Source organism: Anopheles stephensi, chromosome 3 (genome assembly GCF_013141755.1).
Source record: "Anopheles stephensi strain Indian chromosome 3, UCI_ANSTEP_V1.0, whole genome shotgun sequence".
NCBI classification, from domain to species: domain Eukaryota; kingdom Metazoa; phylum Arthropoda; class Insecta; order Diptera; family Culicidae; genus Anopheles; species Anopheles stephensi.
The window spans coordinates 31,579,924-31,605,000 of NC_050203.1; the positions used below are offsets into that span (position 1 = coordinate 31,579,924).

Consider the following 25,077-nt stretch of genomic DNA (forward strand, 5'->3'; position numbering starts at 1 on the left):
CATTCGTCGGATCGGCAGTGGCGAAAAATTGAATACAACTTTAATTTAATTCAATTGCTTGTTTACCAGCCAACCCCTTGGCTGTCGGTCGGTCGGGGGGAGCTGGTACGTACGTAGATGCGCTAAGGGAGAACCAAACACTCGGCAAGCTCGCTCTGCTCCGTACGAAACGGTCCACTACACTGCTCCATATTATTATTTTGTTCTACTGCCAGCACCTACTTTTGCCGGCTGTGTGGCTTTGTGCATCGGGTGCAATAGATCGGGTATTATTTTCCGATGGAAAAACGCAACAAAACCCTTCCACAGGCGCTGGAGAAAGGGGTACGGTTTGTTCTACACCGAGCAGGACTAAACAGAAAAAAGATTAAAAAATATACAACACCAAACTCACAAACACTAAGCGCGGTAAAGATAAATTGGGTAAAGCGGCATTTAAACGGGACCATCGTGATGCGCGCAACCAGAAATGCAGTGAAAAACGTACCCCCATTGCTCCAACAAACACTGGACAAAACGCGGTCCCTTTCTCTCTCTCGCATTCCCATTTAAAAAAAAAGCGGAACATTTTCTCACCCCCAATTTTTCCGGCTTTTTTTGCCTGTAGTTGCTATCGCTCCACAACAATGCTTTTGGTCGGTCGGCGAAATGTCTCCATTTCCACCCACTGTTGTGTGTGTGTGTGTGTCATTTTGCAAATGTTTTAACCCCCGGTACGCCGTATTCTTTCTATGCCTCGCCGGGGCTCTCTCTCTCTCTGGCTCTTGCTTCCTCAGAATAAATGTGAACGAATTTTTGATGGCATAGTTTTAACGTACTGTTCTCGGGGTTCTCCGGAGTTCCTGCTTCCCCAACCGAACCGCAAGTTATGGGTCAAAATATTTGTGGTGACAGGAATGCAAACATGATGGTGCCCCCAGAGCTGTGATTTTTGCTTCTTTTTATTGCGATATTGTCGAGAACGAACGGTAGAGAGCAACTTCGGGAAATAATGATTATGATCGTTAGTGGTCTAGTTTGATAAAGTTGAGTACTACCGGGGTAACGAGCTTCAGTTTGGCAATATGATTTCGGCGCTTTATTATTAGGAAGTCGAGCTTTCATTCCGCATCTGAGGTCGTTCAGTTTTTGGTCCAGAGCAGCGGGAGGTTTGTCCATCTTGCCATCAGGCACACACGCGTGATGGTGAAATCAAGTCACCAGGGACTCCCCTATCGCAATCGAATCTTATCCACTTCCACCGGATATGCTCGCGTAGAAGTAATTATTGGCTACTTCTCATGTATCGTTGAGGTTTTGTGTGCGACTACGACTAATGAGATATCACCTCTCCATTCTCTTCCACAGGTACGGTATGCTCCCTCTAACAACAAACACATCTCGCCAAGGTCTCTCGTGTCCGATGGTGGTGAAGTACACGGCGATAAAACGCGTCTAGGTCATAGCGTCCGGCTCGTGTAATGAGGTTCCCATCCCAGGTTGACTTTAGCTCAACGATAAGACACCGGCAAAGTCACAGCAGCAAATAGAAGACACAACACAACATGCGTCGTCATGGCGCTGGTGATGAGGTACCTTCGTGAGGTTCTGTGCTTTAAAAAACATTAATTTTGCAGCGATCAAAGATCAGCCGGGCAATCTCTGTCCACGACACACACACAATCACACGAACAACAACCTTTAGAGATGTAATTGATCTAAAGCATTCTATTACCGGGCTGGGAATAGTCCCCCCCCCCCCTCAAACAAAGAGCGAACTTATTGGAAAAGAATCATCAGACCGTGAACTTGACACTGGTTGCTTTTGGACAGCGAGCGCGCCCGGCACAAAGAGGCGAATCACGCACGGCTCCTATTCTTCCGGCCTGTACAGCATAAAGACTCTTGGATCACTTCCGGAGTAAAGTGTCAGCCTGATTGTATGTGTTTATTCACCTGCAGCGTACCGGAGTGGACTCCGGCATGGACTCCCATTGCGTGGCGTCAGTTAAAAGCTCCCAATTTGAACGAGCCAAATGAGTCAGCTGCTTCCAGTGCTGCTCGGTTGTGTGACCATATTTAATGCATCGAAAGGGCGGCGTGCACCAGCACCAGGAAACGGAGGAGAAATGAACCTCGCGCGGAAGCACGTGCTGGTGAGCGATTGGCTAAAAGAAACCCGAGGTACCTGGGTGTTTCGTAGGGTTCCCCACACGATGCGGCACCAGCAGTAATTAAGGGCTCGCTGGTTTTAATTAGATGTTGAATAATTTATAAACAAAAGCTAGCGTTGGCACACGGGAGAGTTATGGGTGTCGGTTCGGTGATGTTTAGGTAGCGCAATTTTTGTCTGTCGAAGCACCGAGTTGGTTGCACCAGTGGGCGAGGATCATCATCATCATCGGATGGCTCGTTTTTCGGAAGATGGTATGCATTTTTCATATGCCACTGGAGGAGTGTTGCTCCTATTTTCTCCCAATCGGTTTCAAAATCACCGGCGGTGGTTGGTGGTGAAGTGTAAAAAAGCCCTTACTGCTGGTGAGCAGGTTTGCAAGTCGCCGTTTGCTCCAGCGCACACCAGCAAAACGGAGCTGCATAAAATATGGGTGGCCTTTGATGGAATGCAGGTCTTGCAGTTGAGTCCGAGCGAGTGTTTCGGTGTTGCGGGCTAGACAGATGGTTCAATATTTCATCAAGGTTTATGGGCGTAATTTTCCGGAAAAAAAAAGGAAATGCACCATGTTTTAATGAGGTTTAGGTTTAGTTTTGGTAGGTTGAGGTTTGAAACTTGAACGTTAATAGGGGAATTTTGTTTTAAATCCTATTTCAAATAAAACAAAATGAAAGTGAAAAGAAAAATAGACCCAAAAAAGGGGGAAAAAATCATTTTTTAAATTCAATTACCAAATTGAATTCATTAGCTCGTTTTGCGCAGCATTTGGTTTTCTCTCTCTCGATCATTTAATGCCCTTTTATTATTTAACGAGCCGCTGTTCAAACGCTTTTCCAGCATTAATATGCATTTTTATTGCTTCCCGGCGCGGTTGTGCGACCCTTCGATTACTGCGTTACACTTTAATCGAATTGCGTTCATAATGTGTTTTTCCGGCCCAAAATTTTTCACGAGATGAAACGAAGTGCTCTCACCGAGCCCGATGGTGTGTCATAAAAATGTTATTCTCTACAATTGCAAATGCAAATGGCAAAGAAGGCAAATGAGCGTTCACACCACTCGTGAGACGTCTCACTGCTGTGACCCTTCAAGATTCAAGATTTATCGTTAGATTCGTACACTTCAATTCAATGCCATCGGCGATCGATTTCATAGCGCGCGCGTAGCAAATGTTGTTTGCCTTAAATCAGCAGTTTACCCACTTTACGAGGGGCCCGTCGTAAAGAACATCGAACGTCGTTTCTTGGGTTATTTGTGGGGGATTTATTTGCATGGAAATGCAAAAGGAAAAGGTTTAGACGGCAAAGGAAAAAGGAGCTTGTTTCAGGCATTTTTTTTTCGTCCGCCATTGAGAGGTGTTCATTAGGCGCTAATTTTCGTCAGGGACAAAGCTGCAATAACAACAAAAAAGCACCAAAAAATCAAAGCCCTTCCGGATGAATGGCGCTCATGAACCACGAAGCTTACCTTGCCGGTGATTTATGAGCTTGTTCGATTTTTATTTGTATTCAAATTTTAAGCCCATCTTATAAAAAATATGTTACTAATTTTAAATAATTTCTAAACAAAAAAAGTGCTTCAATAATGTATAAGAAATATTAAAAAACCCCGTCTTAATTGGGCAGAGAGAAAGTGAACCAATCGAGATTCATCTTCGACTCGACATTCCTTCGATCAATTTTGTGTTACACGATCGGTATGTGAACATTAAATTTCCACACACGCCTAAATGCTGAAATCTTTGTCTCTCGCCCGTCTCTTCCATTCTCTCTCCCGCTTTTTTACGATTCATTTTGCAATAACACAGCCCCTTGGTATCGCCGCATTTAATTTGCCTCTCGTAGCCAAGACCCGTGGCGCTCCAGCATAATCTTATTTTCCAACGTCTCTCTTTTACTCGGGGGGCTCGGTTTTACATCATGGCAATTATCAATTTCGATACTCGTCGATACGATCCAACCGACCACCGATGGGTGCGTGCGTGTGTGATGTCATCTAATCGTGAAATTGGCCACACTTTGGGCAACGACAAGTGGGCAGGGTTTTGTGTTTTAAAAATCGATCTCAAGCTGTTTTTTGCTCCACTTCATAAAGGAATTGAGTTAATGTCGTCAAGAAAGTGAAATGACACTGTACCATGTAAGACGCTTTATGTTAATCAAGCACGAAGACTCTCAGCAAATGATGTGGATGGATGATGGAGTTCAAGGGCGGTTAACTTCACCGGAAGGAAGTTAACCAGAATGATGATTATAATAATTCCAAATGCTTTTCTATCCATCATCACCTGGCTTTTGCGCGAGAGCGCTATCCCAAATGTCTACACGAAAATGTGAGTGATAAATGAGCGCACCATTAGCATGAATCGGAATTTCACACGTGAATAGATCGAGCTTTTTTTTTGCTTGCTTGCTTGCTTCTTCCTTCCTTTAGGCCACCGAAATCACTCAATCGATTTGTGGCCGACTATCGTGATGTATCTCGTTACTGTTACTGTGCACAGAAACCTTCCACCGAAAGTAGTGCGCTTGACACGCAACCAACCACGTGGTACCTTTCGCTACATCCCCGTAATATTTATTTCTTCGTCCGGAATGTCCGGAATGTGTGATGGAAAAGCAACAACTACAACAAAAAAGCAGGGTAACTTGTTCTAAATGACCCTATTCGGAACAAATTTATATCACCTTCACCTAACGCACGCTCGCGAACGGGAGAGAGTGTGGCAAGTCTGCCGTGCCGTAAAACTTTTCCAAACTCGTCCATTTCTTTCTTCAGTTTGCTCTGGTGCAAAGTTTTTCGCTCACTTGAGGGAAACAAACAAGCCACCGGGAAAAAGGCTGGAAAAGCTTCAAGTGGTTTGTATCAATTAGAGAATTGCTCGCCTGTGGTCGTTCGCTCCTAGAGCGGTGTATCCTGCCCGTTAGCAAGCTGATGCCTAAGAATGATGGCTGTAATTTTCGGGGTTCGCTATTTTCGCTACGGGGAAAGCTGTTTTGATTTTTTCACGGCATGAGCGTTGTAATTGCTTCCAAAAATAGTTTGAGATTTTTAAGTTTTTATTTTCCAATCCTATTACTGAGTTTCGTTAAGCGAATAAAATTACATGGAATAGCTCTTTATTGCAGGGAATTTCGCCGACTACAATTAAGTCCCAAGAGCTCAGCTAGGTCAACTTGTGGCTTGGGGGAGTTCTTTTTTTTCCCCAGAAATATGGTATCAAAGATTAAAGAAATCCTTTTTGCTACAATCTGTTTCTCTAGCCTGTTGGCTTAAAAGAAAAGCCTCTCGTTCTGTCTTTTTCCTTCCCCGTTCTGTTGTTCGCTTCCCATTTTTGACGCGTCCTTAATTAACGCTCTTCGCTTTCGCAACAGTGTAGCGTTAGAAAATTATGTGCTTCATTATTGTGCTTTTCCGCTTACCGCGGTGCTACCTTTCGCTTTCGTTTTACTACGGCAAACCTCGGCCAACGGGAAATGTTGTGTCGCTGTTAAGTGGAAAATGGCAGGATTATTTGCAGCGTTGACAGCATCGCTACCATTCGTTCGTTTTCTTCCGTTCTTTTTTTATTTAATGTTTTGTCAAACGCATATTCTTTCTTGCCTTTCCTGCTTCCGCCCATCATCATCATCATCGTAATTACCCTACATTGTTCTGAATCAACCACTGTGAACCCCCTCGCTCATTGTGAATGTGTGAAAATAATTTATCCTTCTGCTGCTGCTGCCGCTGCTGATGTAAGCTTTCCTTTTCGGGGTGAAAGTTTGAGTGTCTGTTGAGGAGTTCCTGTATTTTTTTTTCTTACTGGTTTTCTTTTAAATAATACGTACATTGCGGATAATTGGTGCAATTCGCTAGGAATGTACATTATGCAACGCGTGACCATGACCGACACTGTTGGCTTTTGTTCTTCGCCAGTGTAGTTTTTATAAAGTCGGTTTCAAGGGTTTTGTGTATGTGGCCTATTTTTAGTTTTGGATTTTTTATATGTGCGATTATTTTTGTTAAAAAAATTGGAAGTTTTTTATAAACTATTATTACGATATTTATGGAAAATAATAATGACAATTTTTATAGTTCTACAGTGTGTAACAAAAAAATAAGGCCACTCGTTTTTCGTGAATAGCTTTAAAAATAGTAGACAGAGATAAAAATGATATTCAACAAATTTAAAGGATCAAAAATGTATCATTTCTCATTTTTTTACATATTTTTATGCACACTATTACCTTATTCTGGGTTGGGAACTGTTTCATGTTTCATAGCTTCAAAGCCATTAATTCATTTTAATGCAAATCATGAAATTAATTCATTTTAATGCAAATCATTATTTTGAAAGGGCATCATTAAAATAAAAAGGCTAACATTACAGGTAGTAAGAGAAGCTTCAGAACAAGGTAAAAATAATTTTAAACAATTATTTTTAGGGTATATAATTTATATAAGAATTTTTATACAAAATACCGATTTAATATAATAATATATTTGATGTATCGTTTTTTTCTTCGTGTGCTTCTTATGATCTCGTTTTTTTAAAGAACAAAAATATTAAAATACCTTTTAAAAAATATAAGAAAATCCCAGGTACAGCACCTATACCACGTGCATGAGCTAAATAAATTATGTGAAAAATGGTCCTTTTTGCGATATTGCTTTAAGTGCGTCGTGAATTTAAAATTTTCTTCTTGTACTGCAGCATAATTATGACAGCAGTGACGTATTCTTGTCTTCTTGTTCTTCTCATTATTCTAAATAAAGTTAAATCTTACTGTGAAGAAATTTAGCGTTTACTAAATACAGGCTCTTCTTTCTTGGCCTAACAACCTCTTAGGTCATGCCTACCATTTCTGGCTTATAATACTGAATGATAGATACCACGTAGTTGGATAGTCAGTCCTCACTACGGGGGAACGGACCAGATGGGATTTGAACCCCGGGTCCTGCCGTATGAAGACAGGCACCGTTGTCGCCTCTTCCACCGGGCCGCTCCTATGTTGTCATAGGTCGGTTCGCTTATAACGGACGCAAATGGCAACGATCTTCATACGGCAAGACTCGGTTATCGAATAACGTTCGTATTTTTCCGTTTTCGTGGAAATGCAGTTAGATTACCCAATTACGGTTAAAATCAAGCAAAGAATGCCAGATATGCTTGGTTGAAAACTGAGGTTGTGTAGTGCTAAAGACAGACAAACAGAGGAAACTATCATGGAATAATGGTCTAGAAATATGACAAGGGAAACAAACAGCTGTAACGAGCAAAGCAACAAAAAAAATAGCTTCACCTTCCTCTCAGTCAGCCAGTAACGCACACCACCACGGTTGGACAGTGATGAAAGTGAAAGCCCCCCCGGCCGTTGCCGTTAAACGGAAAAAGAAAAGGAAAAGCAACAGAGGGAAAGAACTCTTCCTATGGACACGCAAAATTTTCATGCACGTGCATAAAATCGGCCGCAAACACACACAAAAAAAAGTCCAGCAAAAACCATCGTTAATACCACTCGCGAAACGCGGTAACTAACGTGCTTGCGATTTGTTTCGTTTTTTCACCAACCGCCGATGATGTGTGCGAAGGAGGAGAGGCTTTAGTGGGTTGATGGATGGATGCAGTTCATCTGCATCGTTAGTGTGGTACCGCGAACCGATCAGGTACTACACTACCACCACCCCACACATGTGTTAACGGAAGCGCCCCATCAGAAGCTCCGAACCTGGTGAGGTGATTTTTTGTTTGTTGTTTTATTTTCACGTCATTTTAAAGAACAGTGAACGTATGCGCGATGAGTGATGTGCCTTGGCGGAGATATACTATAGCTGATTTATGAAGTGTAACTAAAGTGTAGCGTCGAGTGATGATCGTTAGTGTGGGTAACCAGTACGCGCCACTTTCCAGCTACCACTTGGCACCGGGTGCAAACTTATACATATTTCATCAATTAGAAAGCGTTCGAAAGCTTATCTTGTGCACGGTGATCAATGCAATGCCTTTTCCGATGAATGCAATATCGGAAATAATAATTGGTAGCATGTTTGGTGCACTATGTTTTGGCTGTCTTGTTTGGCTATGCATTTGATAGAAGCCTGGGAGTGCCTTGCCTAATTGATTTCTGCTATCTGAAGCAATAAATACGCAGAGCAGGATAGTGTAGTGCAATGGACGAAAGACACGTGGTTCATTTGAGATTTAAACCCGCTTGCACTTTTGGAGTCGGAATAATGTATGCATTTTTAAAACAGGCTTAGATTGCTCAAGTTGTTGGAGAAATATTCTATAAAAATAGTGAAACTGCTCCCTCCTCAGCCATTCTTCTTCTCTGGCGCTGCAACGTCGAGAGGTCTCGGCCTGCCATTTCTGACTTCCTGATACTTGATTTTACCCGTAGCTGGAAAGTCAGTCCTGCGCAGGGAGAGTCGATCTGGATGGGATTTCTGGATGGGTCGCCTTGGCCATCGGACCGTCCCTAGCTCAGCCATTGCTGTTGTAAAAATAAATGTGTGCATGTTTTCAACTCTTTAATGTTCTTGACGATCCCTGTTCCATCTTCATATTGAATACATATTGATTGATTAAGGACTTCCAATAAAGGTGCATGAAAAAATCTATTGGCTGCTGCCGAAGATTCCGAAATCAGGAGACAACGACTCTTCCAACTCTCTGATAGAGAGAACATTTGCCTAAGCACTGATTATCGTTTATTCTGATCTGATTGGTATTGCGCAGGGACGATGGACGACAAAGACCAGACATTATGTAACACTATGCCGATATTGTCCAGTCTCCAACATATGGACTGATTCTCTGACACTTGGAGTTCTCTTCTTCTTCCTTGGCACTACAAAACTCTAATGGTTTCGGCCTGCCATTTCTGGCTTTCGGTGACTTTACCCGTAGCAAAGAAATCAGCTCTGCATACCGGGGAGACGGGTCTGGATGGGATTTGAGCCCCGGCCCAGCTGTGTGAAGACCGGCTCCGCTATCGCCCCTTGAATATAAGTTACTAGGTGATAATCCTATCATATGGACAAATGGACGGATTTTCTTGTACATAAAATGCCAGACTTGTACATAAATACCATCAGGTCCTCAGATTTCTTCATCAGCCCCATCAGGTGTATTTTAAAATCTTACAGGCTGACTTGTGGCCGGAAATTATCATTTTTTTCAAGACTTCTCTAAAATCGAAATGCTTGTTGTAAGTAGTATGTATGAAGTATCACGCGATACTCGATTCTCCAGTTTCATTCCTAAGCGATACAGCTGAGGGAGTTCGTATAAAGCTTTGTATATTGCAATGGAAAGAAAAAAGATCTTCAAACGCATTCAGTTGATTTCTGTTAATATCATCGTTAGAATTGTTACAAAGTTTCTAAGTGGCATTAGCATTTGCGAGTTCTCTGCCGTCTAAAACTTTACATACTTCAAATATCAAAGACACTTTTTCACTCAAAAAACCTGTCGTGAGAGAAGACCTATATCTTTACATACACCTCCGAGACATTCACTCTATCCAAATTGGTGTAAACTTCTTGATTGCGTTAGAGAGCAAGATTTGAAGATGGACAGTTGCCTCTGTATGTGAGAAAGGACAATAAAGGAATGTTCTGCACGTAACATCGGAAAACTCGGACCGTAAAGGCCCGTAGACAAAGATAAACATCCTATCACAAGCAACATTTAAAAGGCTTCGTGTTACCTCCATCTCGTTAGATCTATTATTGTATTGTTTTCCACGCAAGCAATCGATCATAGCTAAAACAACCTTCTTCCACTAATAAAGTACCATGCCAAAGCCATGTAGCACCCTGCCGGAGGCACACATTTGCTGTCTATCGCATGCTGTTGCATTTGATCGATTGCAGTTTTTCCTTTCGCATTACCGCTTAATTAAGACCCCGGTTCAAAACTATACACAAATTAAAATCAAATCTTCGCTATCCACAAACACAAAACCCACCGGCCTGCCGCTGAAAGCCGATAATCTATCCAATTATTAGCACTTCTCCCTATTGCTTCCAGTTTTCTTTTTCGCGTCCAAAAATACCGAACGACTCGACACAACGCACACAGTTGGCTGGTGCGAAGTGTGATGAATAATGGGCGGTTGTCAAAATAGGGGGTAAAACCCATGTCGTGCATGAAGGATGGCTCAATTTAATTGAAGTTTCCAGAAGTGCCAACGGCTCGTCAGTAAGGTGCTTTTCACTTTCGCTTTCCGCAAAAGTGGCGCTATATGGCTTCGGTCCGCAATGCAACGTCAACCTGCTCGTGTCAACCTTCCGTTTCCAGTGGCATGTAAAATTTTTGGCCAAACTGATGTTGTTGCTCTACCTTTACCGTCCTCCAGTATTTTTTCTCCCCCATGATCCAGCTTGACAAGCCTGGTTCATAGTGTCCCACCACGATCACACTTTTGCGGAGAAAATGTGATCAAATTTATGCTGACACATTTACCATTTCCACCACGGCGAGTGCACACAGAGCGGGTTTTGTTTTTGGCTTCGCTTTGCATTCTTCAACCTGTGCGCTGCCCGGCCTTGGAAGGTCTTGTTTTGACGTGTTTCGGTTGTTTTCCATTTTTTAATTCAATATGTCACTACTGCTCGATGTCACTACCGTGGGAGGATTGTTTCCTTCCAGTCCGCAAAGAAAAAATAAAGCACGGAACCGGAAGCTTAAATTTATAGCGAATCCTGCCCCGCGGGAGGTAGATAAGTGCGAAAGAAAAATCACCCATATTTAACACATTCCAACCCACTGGTGGGTTGGTTGGTGAGGTTCCTAACTGAAGCAGGAAAATTATGCATAATATTGCAATAAATTTACGTACCATCCCATCGGTAATGAATATCTCTAGCCCGGCAAGCGAGTCTTGTCCATTAGCGTGTGGTGACAAACATAGGACACAACAGCAGCAACAGTGGTAGCAGACAGAAAGCCATCGAAATGGAAATAAAATGTAAATGCTAGTCCTGGGTTGCGACGCACAGCTGTATTTTTGGCCGTGCTGGTCTTGCAGCAAATGCCTAATCTTAACGCTGGACTGCTGCTGGGAAAGCTAAACCGCTTGCAGAAGCCGAGAGAACTTCTGGTTCTCGCGTTACAAGCGTAACACAGTAGCGTCAGGAAATAGCTCCACCGTCAAGGAAGTAACCACCGGGGCGTCGTGGAGGAAGACTCGAGGATACAGTTCTGAGTCCATTTAAATTTTATGAACTGCGTCATTCGGCTATGGCACACCGTAGTAAGCAGTAGCAGTAGTAGTAGTATACATAGGTATTATGCTGACGCCACGCTGGCGAATGGCCCTCTGCCCAAACTCACTCGCTCGCTTACCGAGCAGGAGCAGTAGCAGCAGCAGCAGCTGGGACTACCCCCTTTTTGCAACGGCGAGATGCGATGAGACCACGGTGTATGTGTCCACGGCCGGGTGTCTTTTCGGCCAAGAAAAACGGTCGCCGTCGCGTTTACTCCATTAGCTTAATTTTAACGACAACTTACTGACCGTCGGATCCACGGGGATGGGTAGCGTGCTAGTGTGACTCTCACGGCTATTATGCTACGCCTCGGTACCGGTCGGTGTGCTTTGTCTTAACATCAAATTACCTGCGAACGGAACGGGAATGGATAAAGATTAATTAATTATAATTTAAGCAGCGACAGCAGCGAATACCATCCGGTGTATGGTCAAACACGGCGGTGGCTATTCCTGGCCAGGCGCAGGAACATGTCTGGTAATGATATTGCTTTGATTTGATTATTTCGAAAAGAAATCCTGCTTTATGAGTTTTGGACAGTTTGGTGAGTTGCGAATTCTGTGATTAGTTTGGAGTTGATTAAAAAGAGATTAAAACATTTTTTTGTCTCCTTTTTCTGTAGATAACACCGGCTTCGTTTGAGCCCTATACAGTTGAGCAAGTCGGAAGATCTGACGAATCCTAACAAATGTTGACCAACCGCAGATTAAAACATTATCGATTCATCTGCTATTCGAGCGAGCTTTAGCGGTGCGATCCTGTTTCATCCCCGAAAACGTCAACACGCACCGAAACGAACCGGAAGTATCGTTCAAGCGAAACGAACCGATCGGAATCAATTGCCCGAACCGAATGCGTACCTTGCATCCGGTACCCATATCGGTCTCCTTTCACCAAAACCTACAGAGTACAGATGCGTTTTCCGGGCCTGGAAATGTATGGAACCGTGTTCGACTTCACTGACGGGGACCACTCAGATGTGGCACAAAAGTGGTCGTACGCTATTAGTAGTACACTTGTACCGGAGCAAAGAACACGCACACACATACACACGGTAGAGCTTATTTGCTCGACACAAAAGTTCCCAAGCTCGCATGCAGCCTGTCGCGTGTCGTGTCGGAAGGAAACCGAAGGGATACGCATCTTTGCCTCGATGCACTTGCAGCCGGTGATATCAGCAGCAGGAAATGCAGGCCTGGTTTTGTGTTCGTGTCCATGGTAGCAAGCATGCCTCGCCGCTCGAAGGCACTTGCTCGTACGAGCGACCGGAGCAGGCGTGCATTTGGTAAATATTGGTTTTTGGCTGAGGATAATTCAAAGCATACTCATCCACACAGCTCACTCGCTCGTGTGGCAAAGAGTTCCGGTCGGACCCGGTTCAAGTTCTGTTCTCTGCTGCCGGTTCACGTTCCTACTCGCTTGTCGTGTCTTTCGAACGCCTTGCACAACCTACCAAGCCGATCTAAATCTGGTACACCCGTACGATCAGCCTGGGATGGGAGTGAAAGATTTTCCACAAAACATGAAGTGATTGTGAAACTTCAGCTTTTCCCTTTTCCCAGTTTCAACCGTTTTCTCGTCAAGCGTATGCTAGAAAAGAAGTTTTGTTTATCGTAAAAATCCACCCTGTTGTGGACTCAATAGCTAAGGGAACTAATTTCGGTCTCCCTGTACACTTCGTATAATCCTTCGTGTAAGAACGCTTTTGTTGACTGCGCGGGTTTACCGGCCCGGTTCGTTCGGTAGCTAAAAATTGAAAAGTAAGCCTGAGGTGATCAAACGGTGCTTGTCGCTACGGAGCGAGGCACGCGATCACCATCATCACCATCAACGTCATCTGTTGCTGAAATGCATCCAAGCTTCTTTATTGCTTTATGCTGCGCTTTTCTGGTTATTTGACCGAGCCATTGTGGTGCCCGGTGCCATAATAAACCGATTAATTATAGAATAACAGGGTAACAGTATGCCAGTATGGTTCTACTACTTTGGAGAAGGGCATGAGTTTATCGGAGTTACTCTATCCGAGCTATAGACGAGATGCCTTGATGAACAGAATCTTAAATCGGTTTAACATTTGAAGTCAATTTATTTGCATACGTCAATCAATATTTCTGAAGATCCTCAGGCTTTTGATTAAAAAAAATCATACAAATAACTTTCGATCACGTATGAAGCACCCCTGACATACATTGTTTTTCCCACCCTCCAGTAGAGGCAACGATGAAACGGTGAACCACTATCTAGAACAATGGACCAGGCGATGAACAAATGTTGTCAAGATGTTTCCGTTATGCTCAACCCCCTCCCTTCTGCTGTCCGTATGAGTCTTATCGGTGCTAGCAAACTCATCTGGCGAAGAAGCTCTAGTGTAACATGTTGTGTGTTAAGTTCGTGACCCTCATACCAGGCGCAACAGAATTGTTTGCGGTTGTTTCGACTCTCGATGATGGTGCATCGCCGATGAAACGGTGGCGATATGTCGTGGCGATTTCCGGCCCCAAAAGCATGCCGAAAGATGATCAGCAAAATGAAACGTGTGACGACACCGGTAGTCGTTTGTGGCGCAGCAGCTCCAAACAAAGGCATGGTGCTTGTAAGCCATGTTTGCTGGCTGTCATTTTTAATTTCCGGTTTTTTACCCATTGTTTTTCCTCGAAAGCTTTTCCAACTACGGGGGACATATAAGTGCAATTGAGTCACATCAGGGTGCATTCAATGTAACTCAACATTATATTTGCTCAATGATCAACGAAAAATGATTTTTCACCACTGCGCCTAAATGTATGCAATATCGAATGCACTTAATTTTTAAATTTCTTTTAAAAATATTTTTGAGTCTACAACATAGCAAACTTTAACTACAAACGTTTCCTCTAACTGCCAACAGACCAGAAGGTTACTTTCTCGTAGCTTTTGTTTCCTGTGGCAGCAATAAATCCATCCGATAAGGAAAATAAAAATGCAATAAACGGCTATCAGCGCTCAGTAGTGTGTGGGTGAAGGGACATCCCTCTCGCTTCATTCGTGGTGGCCATCCCACCCATTCATCCCTAGGAGGGTCATAAGCGATCGTGTCATGTGTGTGTGTGCGCGCGTATGGGAATGTTGTCTATTGTGCTAAAACTATTAGTTTAATTGAATCATAAATCTGGGATGATGTTCGGCCGACTCTTCACACACACACACGCGGCCCGTGTATATGGGGATGTCCGCAACCATAACTTTCATTCATCCACGCTAGCTTCGGCAGGCTTCCGGAGTTTTTTCTCCCCCCCCCCCCCCCCACTCGATAATATCACCTTAAATGCTTCAGGCCAGGCGTTCGATGTGGCTTTTGACCTGACCGACTTTTGCTCGAAGCGAGGCCAACGGGATAGATCTACTGCCGTACTGACCCTGGCACACACTATCTCTCATATTTTAACAACGGGCAACCACGGCTTGCTTGGCGCACTTTCACGCTTGGTGTCTTGTCCCACCAACCTCGAGCATTTCTTAGGTCGCGAGAGACGGGGATCACAAGAAAGGGAGAGAGAGAGAGAGCTATTGCTGGTCAAAATTTGCAGGGTCAGACTGGTATATTTAAGCAGTTCTTTTTTCTTCTTTCCATCTGCGTGTCTGTGAGTGTGTAATGGAAAAGGGAAAAGAGAATTTATGATATCACGTCTATCGTTCGGTGCATCTGCAGGGAGTAGTCGGTGCTTCACCGACACCCGAGCCCACCGAGTCCGAGAACAATTTATGTGATCGTTCTACTTTTTTCTTCGCCGTGTTCGCCTATCTTTCTCCAAACTTTCATGCACCACGAGCATGAGGATGGAAATGGTGGAAAAAATGCGAATTAGAGAGGAAAATATAAGCGCAAGAAAAAGAACGGTAGGAGAAGCCGTTTTGGCCAACTGTTTCAAGCTGCTGCCAGCTGTAGCATTGCTGTCTACGGGTGACCAAAGTCCTTTTCTGAACGTCTTTTTTATTTAAGAAGCGAAGTTGCTCATGTGCAATTAATTTTCCATTATTTTTCGGCTGTGCAATGGCTGGGTCAATGCAGCAGTGTGTATGATAAAATCTCTGGCTCTGGCCGGTTATTAACAGTGGCTGGTTTCTATGGGCTTTCCACATATTAGGACGAACTCTATGCGCAATGACCAATTTAGGATTTAGAAAATTGATAGACGTGTGTTGGACCAGTAAGGATAACGTGTTGTAGCTTACGGTCCAACACTTGCAAAGAAACGAATTTTATTTTCTCGCGTTTCGCTTCCTGTCCTCCACAGCACGGCCACACCATTCAACTCACCGTGTATCTCCATAATCCTTTCCCTACAAACACAGCTTAATGAAAATTCTTGGCAACGGGTTTTGTGAGCAGTCCGTTTTCTTTCATCTGTCTTTTTTTTTGCAAATGTACCCGAATTGTTTGAAAGCAAAATGGAAAAGGCGGAACAGGAAATATGCGCCATTGCTTATGGTAAAATTCTTTGCAGAATTAATTAAAAAGTCGCCGAGTGACGAAAGAGCTAATTTTGTACCTTCTTGTTCTACGTTGGAGCTCTCCATTTTTTTCGTTTTTGTTTCTAGCTTAAAGGATGCAGAATTATTTTTAAAATTAAATACTCTTTCTTTCCTTTTAAAAACAAAGCTTTTAATTATCTGCTGAATCTTGCTAAGGTTCTCTCTCTAGCGCTCAGTTTTTATCATGCAAATTAACAAATTTCTAGAGCAATATCATTACACTTTCCCTGTGAGACGTTCGCTCAAGGTTGGAAAAAAAGGAAAATAATTGCTATACACACCCCCACATTCACCGTAATCTTATCGCACGCTCGTAATCTAATTCTCCAAACCCACATGCGGTGAGTATCGCATCTACCGGTCGTGACCTAACTTTTTGCGTACTTCTAAAACTTGCTTAAACAATAGCACGCGAGTTGCTTTTCTTTGTTTTAGCCCATCGTTCTCCCTGCAAGAACGTGTAAGCCAGCTCTCGCGATTTTTTTTTTGTATTATAACTTTTTTACTTTCCTTGCGCGGAAGCTTTCCACAGTCCCAAGGTGTGCGCTCTGGTGGGTCCCTCCATATGCGGAAGATAAGTTCCCTGTGGACGTGCCCCACCAGCTGAAAAGCTTTCCACGCGTCTGTTCCAACATCACCATCACCACCCAACCCCATGGACATGGGTAAAACTTTTCGAAACTCAATTCTCGATGAGGCTCGAGAACGATGGTGTGTTACTGCCGACGGGAGGCCGGGACCACGTATGACGCTTCACAACGTCATGATGGGACGTGTTTTATCTGCGATTGAAGCGCTCCCAGGGTAAGTATGTGGCACGCTCTTCCGTCAGAATCTGTGGGCCCGGAAGTGCCTCAATTAAGCTGCCAGCGACAGCGCCTACAGCTTATCGGACACCCGGTACACACGTCCCGAGCGGGATGCCGAACGCAGAATTTCCTGATGATGAGCTACTACAGCCAGCACCCTCACGAGCATGCTGAACTGCTGGGGCGAACCTCTCAGTCACGAGCCGTTTCTCAATCAAATGGTAGAGGATAATCCGAACGAGAGACCGCTCACCGGGAAGTGAGTGTGAAGCGGCGGGAAGCTAATTCCTTCTTTACCGAGGGCCAGATTTATCTTATCCATGGGTGATGTGATTGCTTATCGACCCCTTTTTCCTTTACACGCGTTCAGGGGTTCGAGGGTGGTCGAGAACTCGCTCTATTGCTACTGCGCTGTCAAATCGTTGAGAAAATCAATCATGTGAGGGAAAAATTGAATTTTTCATGCCACTTTTAGCATTTTTTAGTCCCGTGTTTTGATCGATGTCAATCAACGGTTTTTACACGGCACCACCGCTCTGCCCTTGCGATTGACATATTTCCTGCTGGTAATTGGGGTGAGCAATGCGCATGCACCTGCCCCAACCGGGGGCCAATAACGCATCTCGCCAAGTGTATTACATTACCCACCCGAAAAAGGTAATTATTGGCTCAGGCACGACAAAGACGTGGGTTGAAAAAAGTTGAAAATCGTTCAAGTGAAGGCGTCTTTTTAGCGTACCACCGGCAAAGGAAAACCCGTTCTACTTTCTTGCAGTCACTAAACTTTTCTGCCGTGATAGGAAATGAAGCTGCTCCTTTTTTGTTCGTACCCCGTTACAGAGGTAGGAAAACTCCCCGTAGTGTGTTGAATTTATTGCGATAAAAAACTATTTTACCATACCTGGCAGGGAACAAAGTTTGTTTGCGTTGTAGAAAAGTTTCTTCAGAGTATAACAATGTCACTGACGGCTTTTTTTCTCTCTCTCTCTTTTCTGCTTGCAGGTATGAATCATATGTAACAGCATCCACTCGATGGAGTAACGAGCTTCAATGAAGCTAGAACGGCAACGGCTTCAACACCAATCCACTCCAAACAGTAGGTGGGAGCATCTACTCACAGGCTCAATAGTTTTTGGAGTACGAAATCGTGCTACGTGCTTTGCACCTGCGTTTGACTGACGAATTATATTTTCACTTATTCTATAAGGAGCGAAAAATGCAGAGTTGCATCATTATGAAAATGTTTCGTTCGTGATAGAAAAAAGGGGAAAAAAACATTAAACGCGCCGAATGATGTCTATCTGCTCATAAAACGTACAAGAGATGCATTGCGAATTGCCTACATTTAGGCGCTGTTTCAAACTTGTGGTGAATGGCTCGACCGAATGGTGTATTTCTTGCTGCTTGCTGCGGATTGCATACCTTCATCCACATGGGGTAGGAAAATGTGCGAGAGAGACCCGTTGAATTCCTTTTGAATTACGATCCCCTTCTTCTTCTTCTGTGGCACTACAACCTCGAGAGGTCTCGGCCTGCCATTTCTGGCTTTCTGTGACTTAATTTTACCCGTAGAAAAGTAGTCAGCCTTTCGTACGGGGAGGCGGTCTGGATGGGATTTGAGCCCCGGCCCTGCCGTGTGAAGACCGGCGCCGATGTCGCCTCGGCCACCGGACCGCCCCTACGATCCCCTTAGGCAAGCTTATTCTATGACGAATGAATAACGTTCTTGGAAAAGCTTTCCCCGAACGTTGAAACGTCTTTGAAAAATGATAGTGAATTGTAGTACCAAGCCGGCTATATGGCTATATGGTAAGCAGAATGTCGCTTATCATTCCGATAATGGTCACTTCAATCACCAAAACGCACACCAATCGCCGGGAGGCATCATATGGTGTGAAGATTACATCCGCTATAGCGTTTCGGAACTCCGGGGCCGAGCGATGAGTAATGATAATCTGCTTCTCTGCCTTTTCTCACCGTAGCCGGCGTAGCTCTAGCTCCCCGGTACAGCTTTTGAAAGCCCTCCGGGCAGCTGAAAATTACTCACACACAAACACACAGTACGCAGGTGGGAAAAATCAAACTATCAATAACTGCGAGCATTTTCACACCCTTAACGCTGGTGCGTGTAATTGGCAGCATTGACCAACCCAGAACGGCCCAAGCGTTCGAATGAGGCTGGATGTTTTATTTGTCTGTCATTATTCATTTTGCGTTATCCGACTCGACGTTGAAATGAGATTTACAGAACCTTGCTGCCCTCAGTGGATGCTCAGTGAAATAATAACCCTGGCAGAGGATGATCAGTCAAAGCAATGGCTCGAATGCCTGTTCGGTTCTGTTTACTTTAATGCTTTAACTGACGGGGCTTTTTGGACACTCGGAACGTGTAAGCGTCAAGCAGCTGTCAGGATCGGGAGGAACGTGTTGTTCCGTGTGAAATGCTGTATTAAACAGGCTACAGCACTGCTCTACTTTACATCACGTTGTTAACCACCATCCCTCATCACGTCTTACAGCGCCCGTGTGCATCGATGCGATTACCACCTCGACTGTACGAATACAGTCAAGATTGCATTTAAATAATTGTCAATTAGTGCATATCATAGCAAAGCACATTCGCCGCTCTGCTCACCATTGCACAAATTGTTGTACCACGGGGTGAAGGGATTGCCGTGTACGTGCACATTTACTACAACAGCGTCAACGATCCGAATATTGCATTTATATTGCTGCAACTGTACGTGGTGGCACTACTCGATCTCCAGGTGAGCAAACGTGCACTAATTGACAGAATGTGCGTACTGTATGCATACGGTTACGTGGTACGAACGGTGTTCTCACCAGTGTGGCTTAATGTGGCGACGGTTGGATGGAACTTATCGGTGTCTGCGTTTAGGGCACTCGCATTCGCTCAGTAATATCGTTAACATATGGTGAAAAGTTCGGTGGAAGGCAAATCTTACGTGCGCTCTGCCAAGAATTGTTATCGAGAAGTTTCGCTAAGTACCACTTACGGAAGAAGCGTGCTGGAACAGTAGTTGTTCTGCTTCGGTTTCACAGTTCGATGGGTTCGAGCTCTGGCAGCGTACAACATTAAGGTCAATTTCGCTAGTTAGGTTAGGTTACCTGTGGCTGTGCCTGATTAGAAGAATAGTTTCCAAAGTTTTGGAATCATTATTGGGAATGACTGTTACCGTGCTTTCCGATGAAAGTTTGTTCGATTTAGTATAATAACTGTCTGGGGCTCATTCACCTCCATGATTGCTTACAATTGTTGCATATGGGGATTAATGCTTTAGCTTTCGTAACGTTGGTGTAGATTTTAAATTTACTTATTAGATTGCTTTTCTCCTAAAAAATACATCCTTCAACTACTATTTAATCTTACGTGTTAATGACTACCTATAAGCTGGCGAAATCCACCAGATCTTTCCGATAGCCTTCGCAACCGGTCATCGTCGGACAATACACCGGTGTCTTACCCGGAGCCGGAAAAGAAACCTCAAAATGTGACGATGTCTTTCGGGGCTGACAAATTTTCGTGCCAAGTGGCGGTATGTTTCTTGTAAAGCGATGGAAATGTATTTTTGCTCTTTCCGTTTTCAGGTGGCTCGTTGCATGTCAACGAAAACACAACCCGTAGAAAGCAATCGTAGTTGCGGTACGGCGTTGTACAACATCGGCGACCTATTTCCCTGCTCGACAAACGGCGATGACGAGCGCGTGGTCCGGTGTGAAAGCCACCGCGTCAAGAATAAGGTGTTATTAGTATAATTATGACCGAACCCGCCGCTCTTACTTTTATTTCTTTTGCGTGATTTCGATCGCACGACCGTACGCCCCGTACGAAAGGAAGTACGTTTTATTTCTTCATCGTCGGTTGTGATGCATAGTTTTCCAGTTCGGAAGCGTTAAGGCAGGGTTTTTTTTGTTGATGATCCATCCCCGTACGTACGCTGCATATTAATGGAAGGAACACAGTGTCGTGGGTCTGCGAGACAGAGGTGACGACTTTTTTTCGGGCCTAAACGTCGACACCGCTGGGGGTGCCGTCGAGACCCGTTCGGGGCAATTTTTCACCTGACCAACTTAGAGTGCTTTTAGCATTTTACTTTCTTTAATGGCATTCACGGGAGGGCATGAATGAAGAAACCACAAGCAATCGTGCCTTACAAATGCTAGGCACTCTATTCTTTAGTAAGTCCCTCAGTGGCGTATCACTTCTGCTATTGTCATTAGGGAAACGATAGCGCCTCGATAAATGTGAAAAGCTATTATTAGCTGCATTTTGGTGTGAAGTCAAAAAAAAAAACGGTAAAACTGTTGTGGTTTCGAAAATGCACTGGTTACATCATAATATTACACACAGCAGATCAAATCTCTGTTTAGGGGCAGCAAATGCAGATTTGATGGAGTTAAGCAACATCGACTAAGGTTCAAAAGCTTTAGAAAGTTAGTTGTTTGTATTTGTTTGTGTTGACTGACTTACTTACTTATGCGGCGCTGCAACCGATTCGTTGTCTTGGCCTGCTGCAACAATCCTCGAGACCGCTCACGGTTCAATACCGTCGTCTGCCAATCGATTATCCGGGCCGTTCTGGCGGACGCATCAACGCTATCACTCAGCTTCAGTTTGAGCCTTCCACTCAAGGTTAAAAGAACGTTACGAGCTGGATAAACTGGTGGCATTCTCATGACATGACAAGCCTGGCGAGTCTAATTCTCTGTAACATGGTGAGATCGTACGGCGACTTACGAAGAGACTATTAGTAGAACTCGACAGTGGCCTAACATAACTTTCTATGTCATCCGTTATCCTAGGACCTTATCTAATCTTTCTGTAGCTAAGACGAAACAGCAACAGATCCGATCGTAAAGCCCCAGAGCTAGAGGTAAAGAGATATGGAGTAAAATATTCGAATTATCAAAGACTTCAGCTCTCTGCCGAGAGCTCTCGGAAAGCATCTTTGTATCTATTTTGTATGCAAGAGTCCTTCTTGACCAGGATGTTCAAGACATTGACAGTGAACGAATGTTCTGATACTTGAATCCTGGGGCTTTCCTCATTGAATTCTGTTCCATTTAGAAGGGTCTATTGAGTGGTCATATTCAGTTCCTCATAAGTAGTTTTCATCTTTGGAACGGTTTCGGAAAATCACCAGGAAGTTCCTGCTAATTTCCAATTTCTTAGCTCATGGATCTAAATCATGGATAAACGGATGTGTCTTTAATTCCGATTCTTCGACTATTTGGACCATATTTACTCCGAATAGATTGATATAGCTTTAATTCTTTGTCCTTAAAGAGAAGACACAACTAATAGCTCAGTAGATCGCTAGTTTGGGGCGGCCCGTCGCAGAGGCGACAGCTGCGCCGGATGGGTTCAAATCCCATCCAGATCGCATCTCCGAACCTCCAGATCGCTGACTACTTTTCTACGGCTAAAATTAAGTCACAGTAAACGAGAAATGGCAGAACGAGACTTTTCAAGGTTGAAGTGCCAAGGAAGAAGAATAAAATCGCTAGGTCACATGATCTTGATGATGATGTTGTTAAAATTGAATATGTTTCGATTACACACATTAGCAGCAAATACTTCAGGAAACAATCTAGATAATTTATGTAAAATTTAACATCAAACATTAAACTAAATTAACAACAAAATTACTGCAATTTAACTCCAATTAAATACAACAATCTATTTGATAGACGAATTTGTAACATACCACTTCAAAAAACGATTTCACTAAACCTCCCCACCGAAAGTCGCGTGTTTTCTTTCATCTCATTGCACACTTTAGCATCATTATGCTTCTCCACTGCTCCACTGTTTTCTTTCCGTGCCCACTAGGAGGAGGTGATGAAAATTTGACAAAAATGAAAAAGCCCACACGGGAGCACTTGTGCACCGGCTACTAAATGTGTGCTCTTGTCGAGCTCTTAACGCACGTCGTTACATGAAAGACGCTTGCCCACGAGTTCGTTGACTAATGACCACTTCATCCCTTACGCGCGGGCGCGTCCACATCGACCCTGCACACACACACACTTGGAAGCTGATTAACGAGACACGCGCACTTGCCCTACTGCGGAAAGGAAAATCATCCCCTCGGACGGGGCAGGCGAAACAGAAAAAACGCAGTCAAACCGCCGAAAAGAAACCAAGGAATAAAGAAGCCGTGATGGCCCTTCGTTAACGTGCGTGAAGGGCACGACAGAAAGGCGAGCGTGCCAGCCAGAATTGGCACGTGAGTTGATTTAATAAATCGGTGAAGATCATGCAGTGCAGAGTGCATATAGTGTAGTGGGTAGTAATGCTGTGTGCGGCCCGTAGCATAAGAGCTGCATGGCGCCACCAACTGTCCCCCCCAGTAGGATGTGTATGAGCGTGCGTGTGTCGAGAGCGAAGCGAAATGTTTCCATCAGTAGTTTAATTAGCAATCAGAGCAACTCCACGCCGGGGTCCGGTTTCATACACGCTTGCCTCACCATTTTTCACGGTCGTCGGATGAAAATGAAACAAGCGTGTGTGTGTGTGTGAGGGGAGAGTTAGAGGGAAAATCGGCATCGGGAAAACCCCACATTGTAAGGAGCTAGACAGATGCGATGGATGTGTAATGGGTGTACAGTTTGCTCTGGTGGATGCGCCACTTAGGGGTGGTTTCTTTGGCGGTGGGTGGCATACATTGGCCACTAATCGGTTTGCGCTTTCCTATTGATCCGATTTGTACTGTGTGTGTGTTTGTGTGTGCGTGGAGTTGATTGGGCACGATTAATTGATGAATCCGGTGGCCACTATGCTTCGGTAATGTGTGATTACTGCTCGACGGTGAGCAGCAATTATCGTGTAAAGACCGGTACGATTTTTCAATCGCTATCAATTTATGAATAAATATAATGGCTTCATTTGCTTTACCGATAATGCAAGGGCAATATAGTAAATAGATTGTAACGGTTTAATGTAGGGGATTTATTCAGCGCAGCCAATGGATGTTATTATGGTGAGCCAATTTTGTGAACAGTTTTTATTTACTGTTGAGCTACATCGTGAACGATTTTTGCATTAGTTATTTGCAAATTGTTTCTTTAACGTAGCATGACGCGATGCAATTAATTTTAATAGTTCCCAATAAAGAAGCTCGTCATGAAAATTAGGTAGCTAAAACCATAAAGCACACATCCTTTCCTTATTCTCTCCGGAGGCTTAAATACAGCAATGCGTAATTCAACCATAATTCTTTGTCTCAAGACAGTACGGCCCGGTGGGATTTATCAGCTGGAGCAGCGAAAAATGATTCGATTACCACACACAGCATTGGGCAAAAGAATAAACGCTTCCCGTGTTCTCCAAACCAGCCATGCCGCGCATGTACCGCATTCATTGGCGGTACTTTTATCATCCGCCCCCTAGGGCGGCAAATACATATCGGTCCAACACCGGGACCACTGGCCCTAACGAAGGTCCATAGCTGGCGGCAGCAGTGGCTACCAAAACATTACCACCTTAAAAGCTGTACTAATCCGATTCCACATTTGCTGCTGAAGGTGCACCCATCCCAACCAGGCAGGCCAGCAACTTGTTATTACGGGCGTCGAGTTTGCAGGTTCTTTTCGGTGGTGTGGTTGACAATCGAGTGGAATAAAATATTCATCGGAAAATGTGCGGCAACCTTTCGATAATCCCTTAGGCGCTTGTACACGCCTTAAAGGCCGACCGACCGTCCGTCCGTCCCCATCACGTGCTTTGGAAGAAAGTGGGGTGGTCTTGGCGTTCAAGAGAGTGGGCGAGCAAGAGCGAAAAAGAACGTCATCATTACGTTGCGGGTGATGGTAAAGCCATGTTTTCCGGTTTCCGATGTTGAGAAAGAGAGTGCTTACGTTTTTTTTTTTGCTATGGCTTTTCTGGCTTCGATGAGGGATCACTGGATAAACGTTAAACGGCTAACTTGCATTTCGCTCGGCCCTGTCCCTGATGGCCAGGGGTGTCAAACTGAGAACATTAAAGGGTGGACAAAGGAAACGTTTTTCGATGTACGCTCGACGCAAACCTGTCGTGATATTTAGTCGTGTCAGTCGTTAATATTTTTCCTTAATTAAATTAATTAATTTATTAGTCCTGAATATTGTAGTTTTTTTCAGGGGTACGATAAACAATAACTACTTTGGTCAAAGGCAATCTGATATCCTTGAAGAAACTGGGGAGAATTTGAAGATTGTCTCACGATCATGTATTTTGTTGAGAAAAATACCAAATGTTTCCTTTGTTTTGGACGCTAGGAATTTCTCGTAAATTTCCGGACATAAATTTAAAACCTTATTTGTAAAATACTGGTTCAACAACGGCAC

The 25,077-nt window shown here is 44.0% G+C and overlaps 1 protein-coding gene and 1 long non-coding RNA gene across 11 annotated transcripts in view; both read left to right on the forward strand.

The window, feature by feature from the left end:
• Window positions 1-25,077, forward strand: part of LOC118509505 (calcium uniporter protein, mitochondrial) — a 127,338-nt gene that overhangs the window by 55,150 nt on the left and 47,111 nt on the right. The window lies entirely within an intron of this gene.
• LOC118509508 lies at window positions 1,354-18,045 on the forward strand. The gene is made up of 2 exons (XR_004905891.1): window positions 1,354-1,571; window positions 17,731-18,045. It is a non-coding gene; the product is annotated as an uncharacterized LOC118509508 (long non-coding RNA).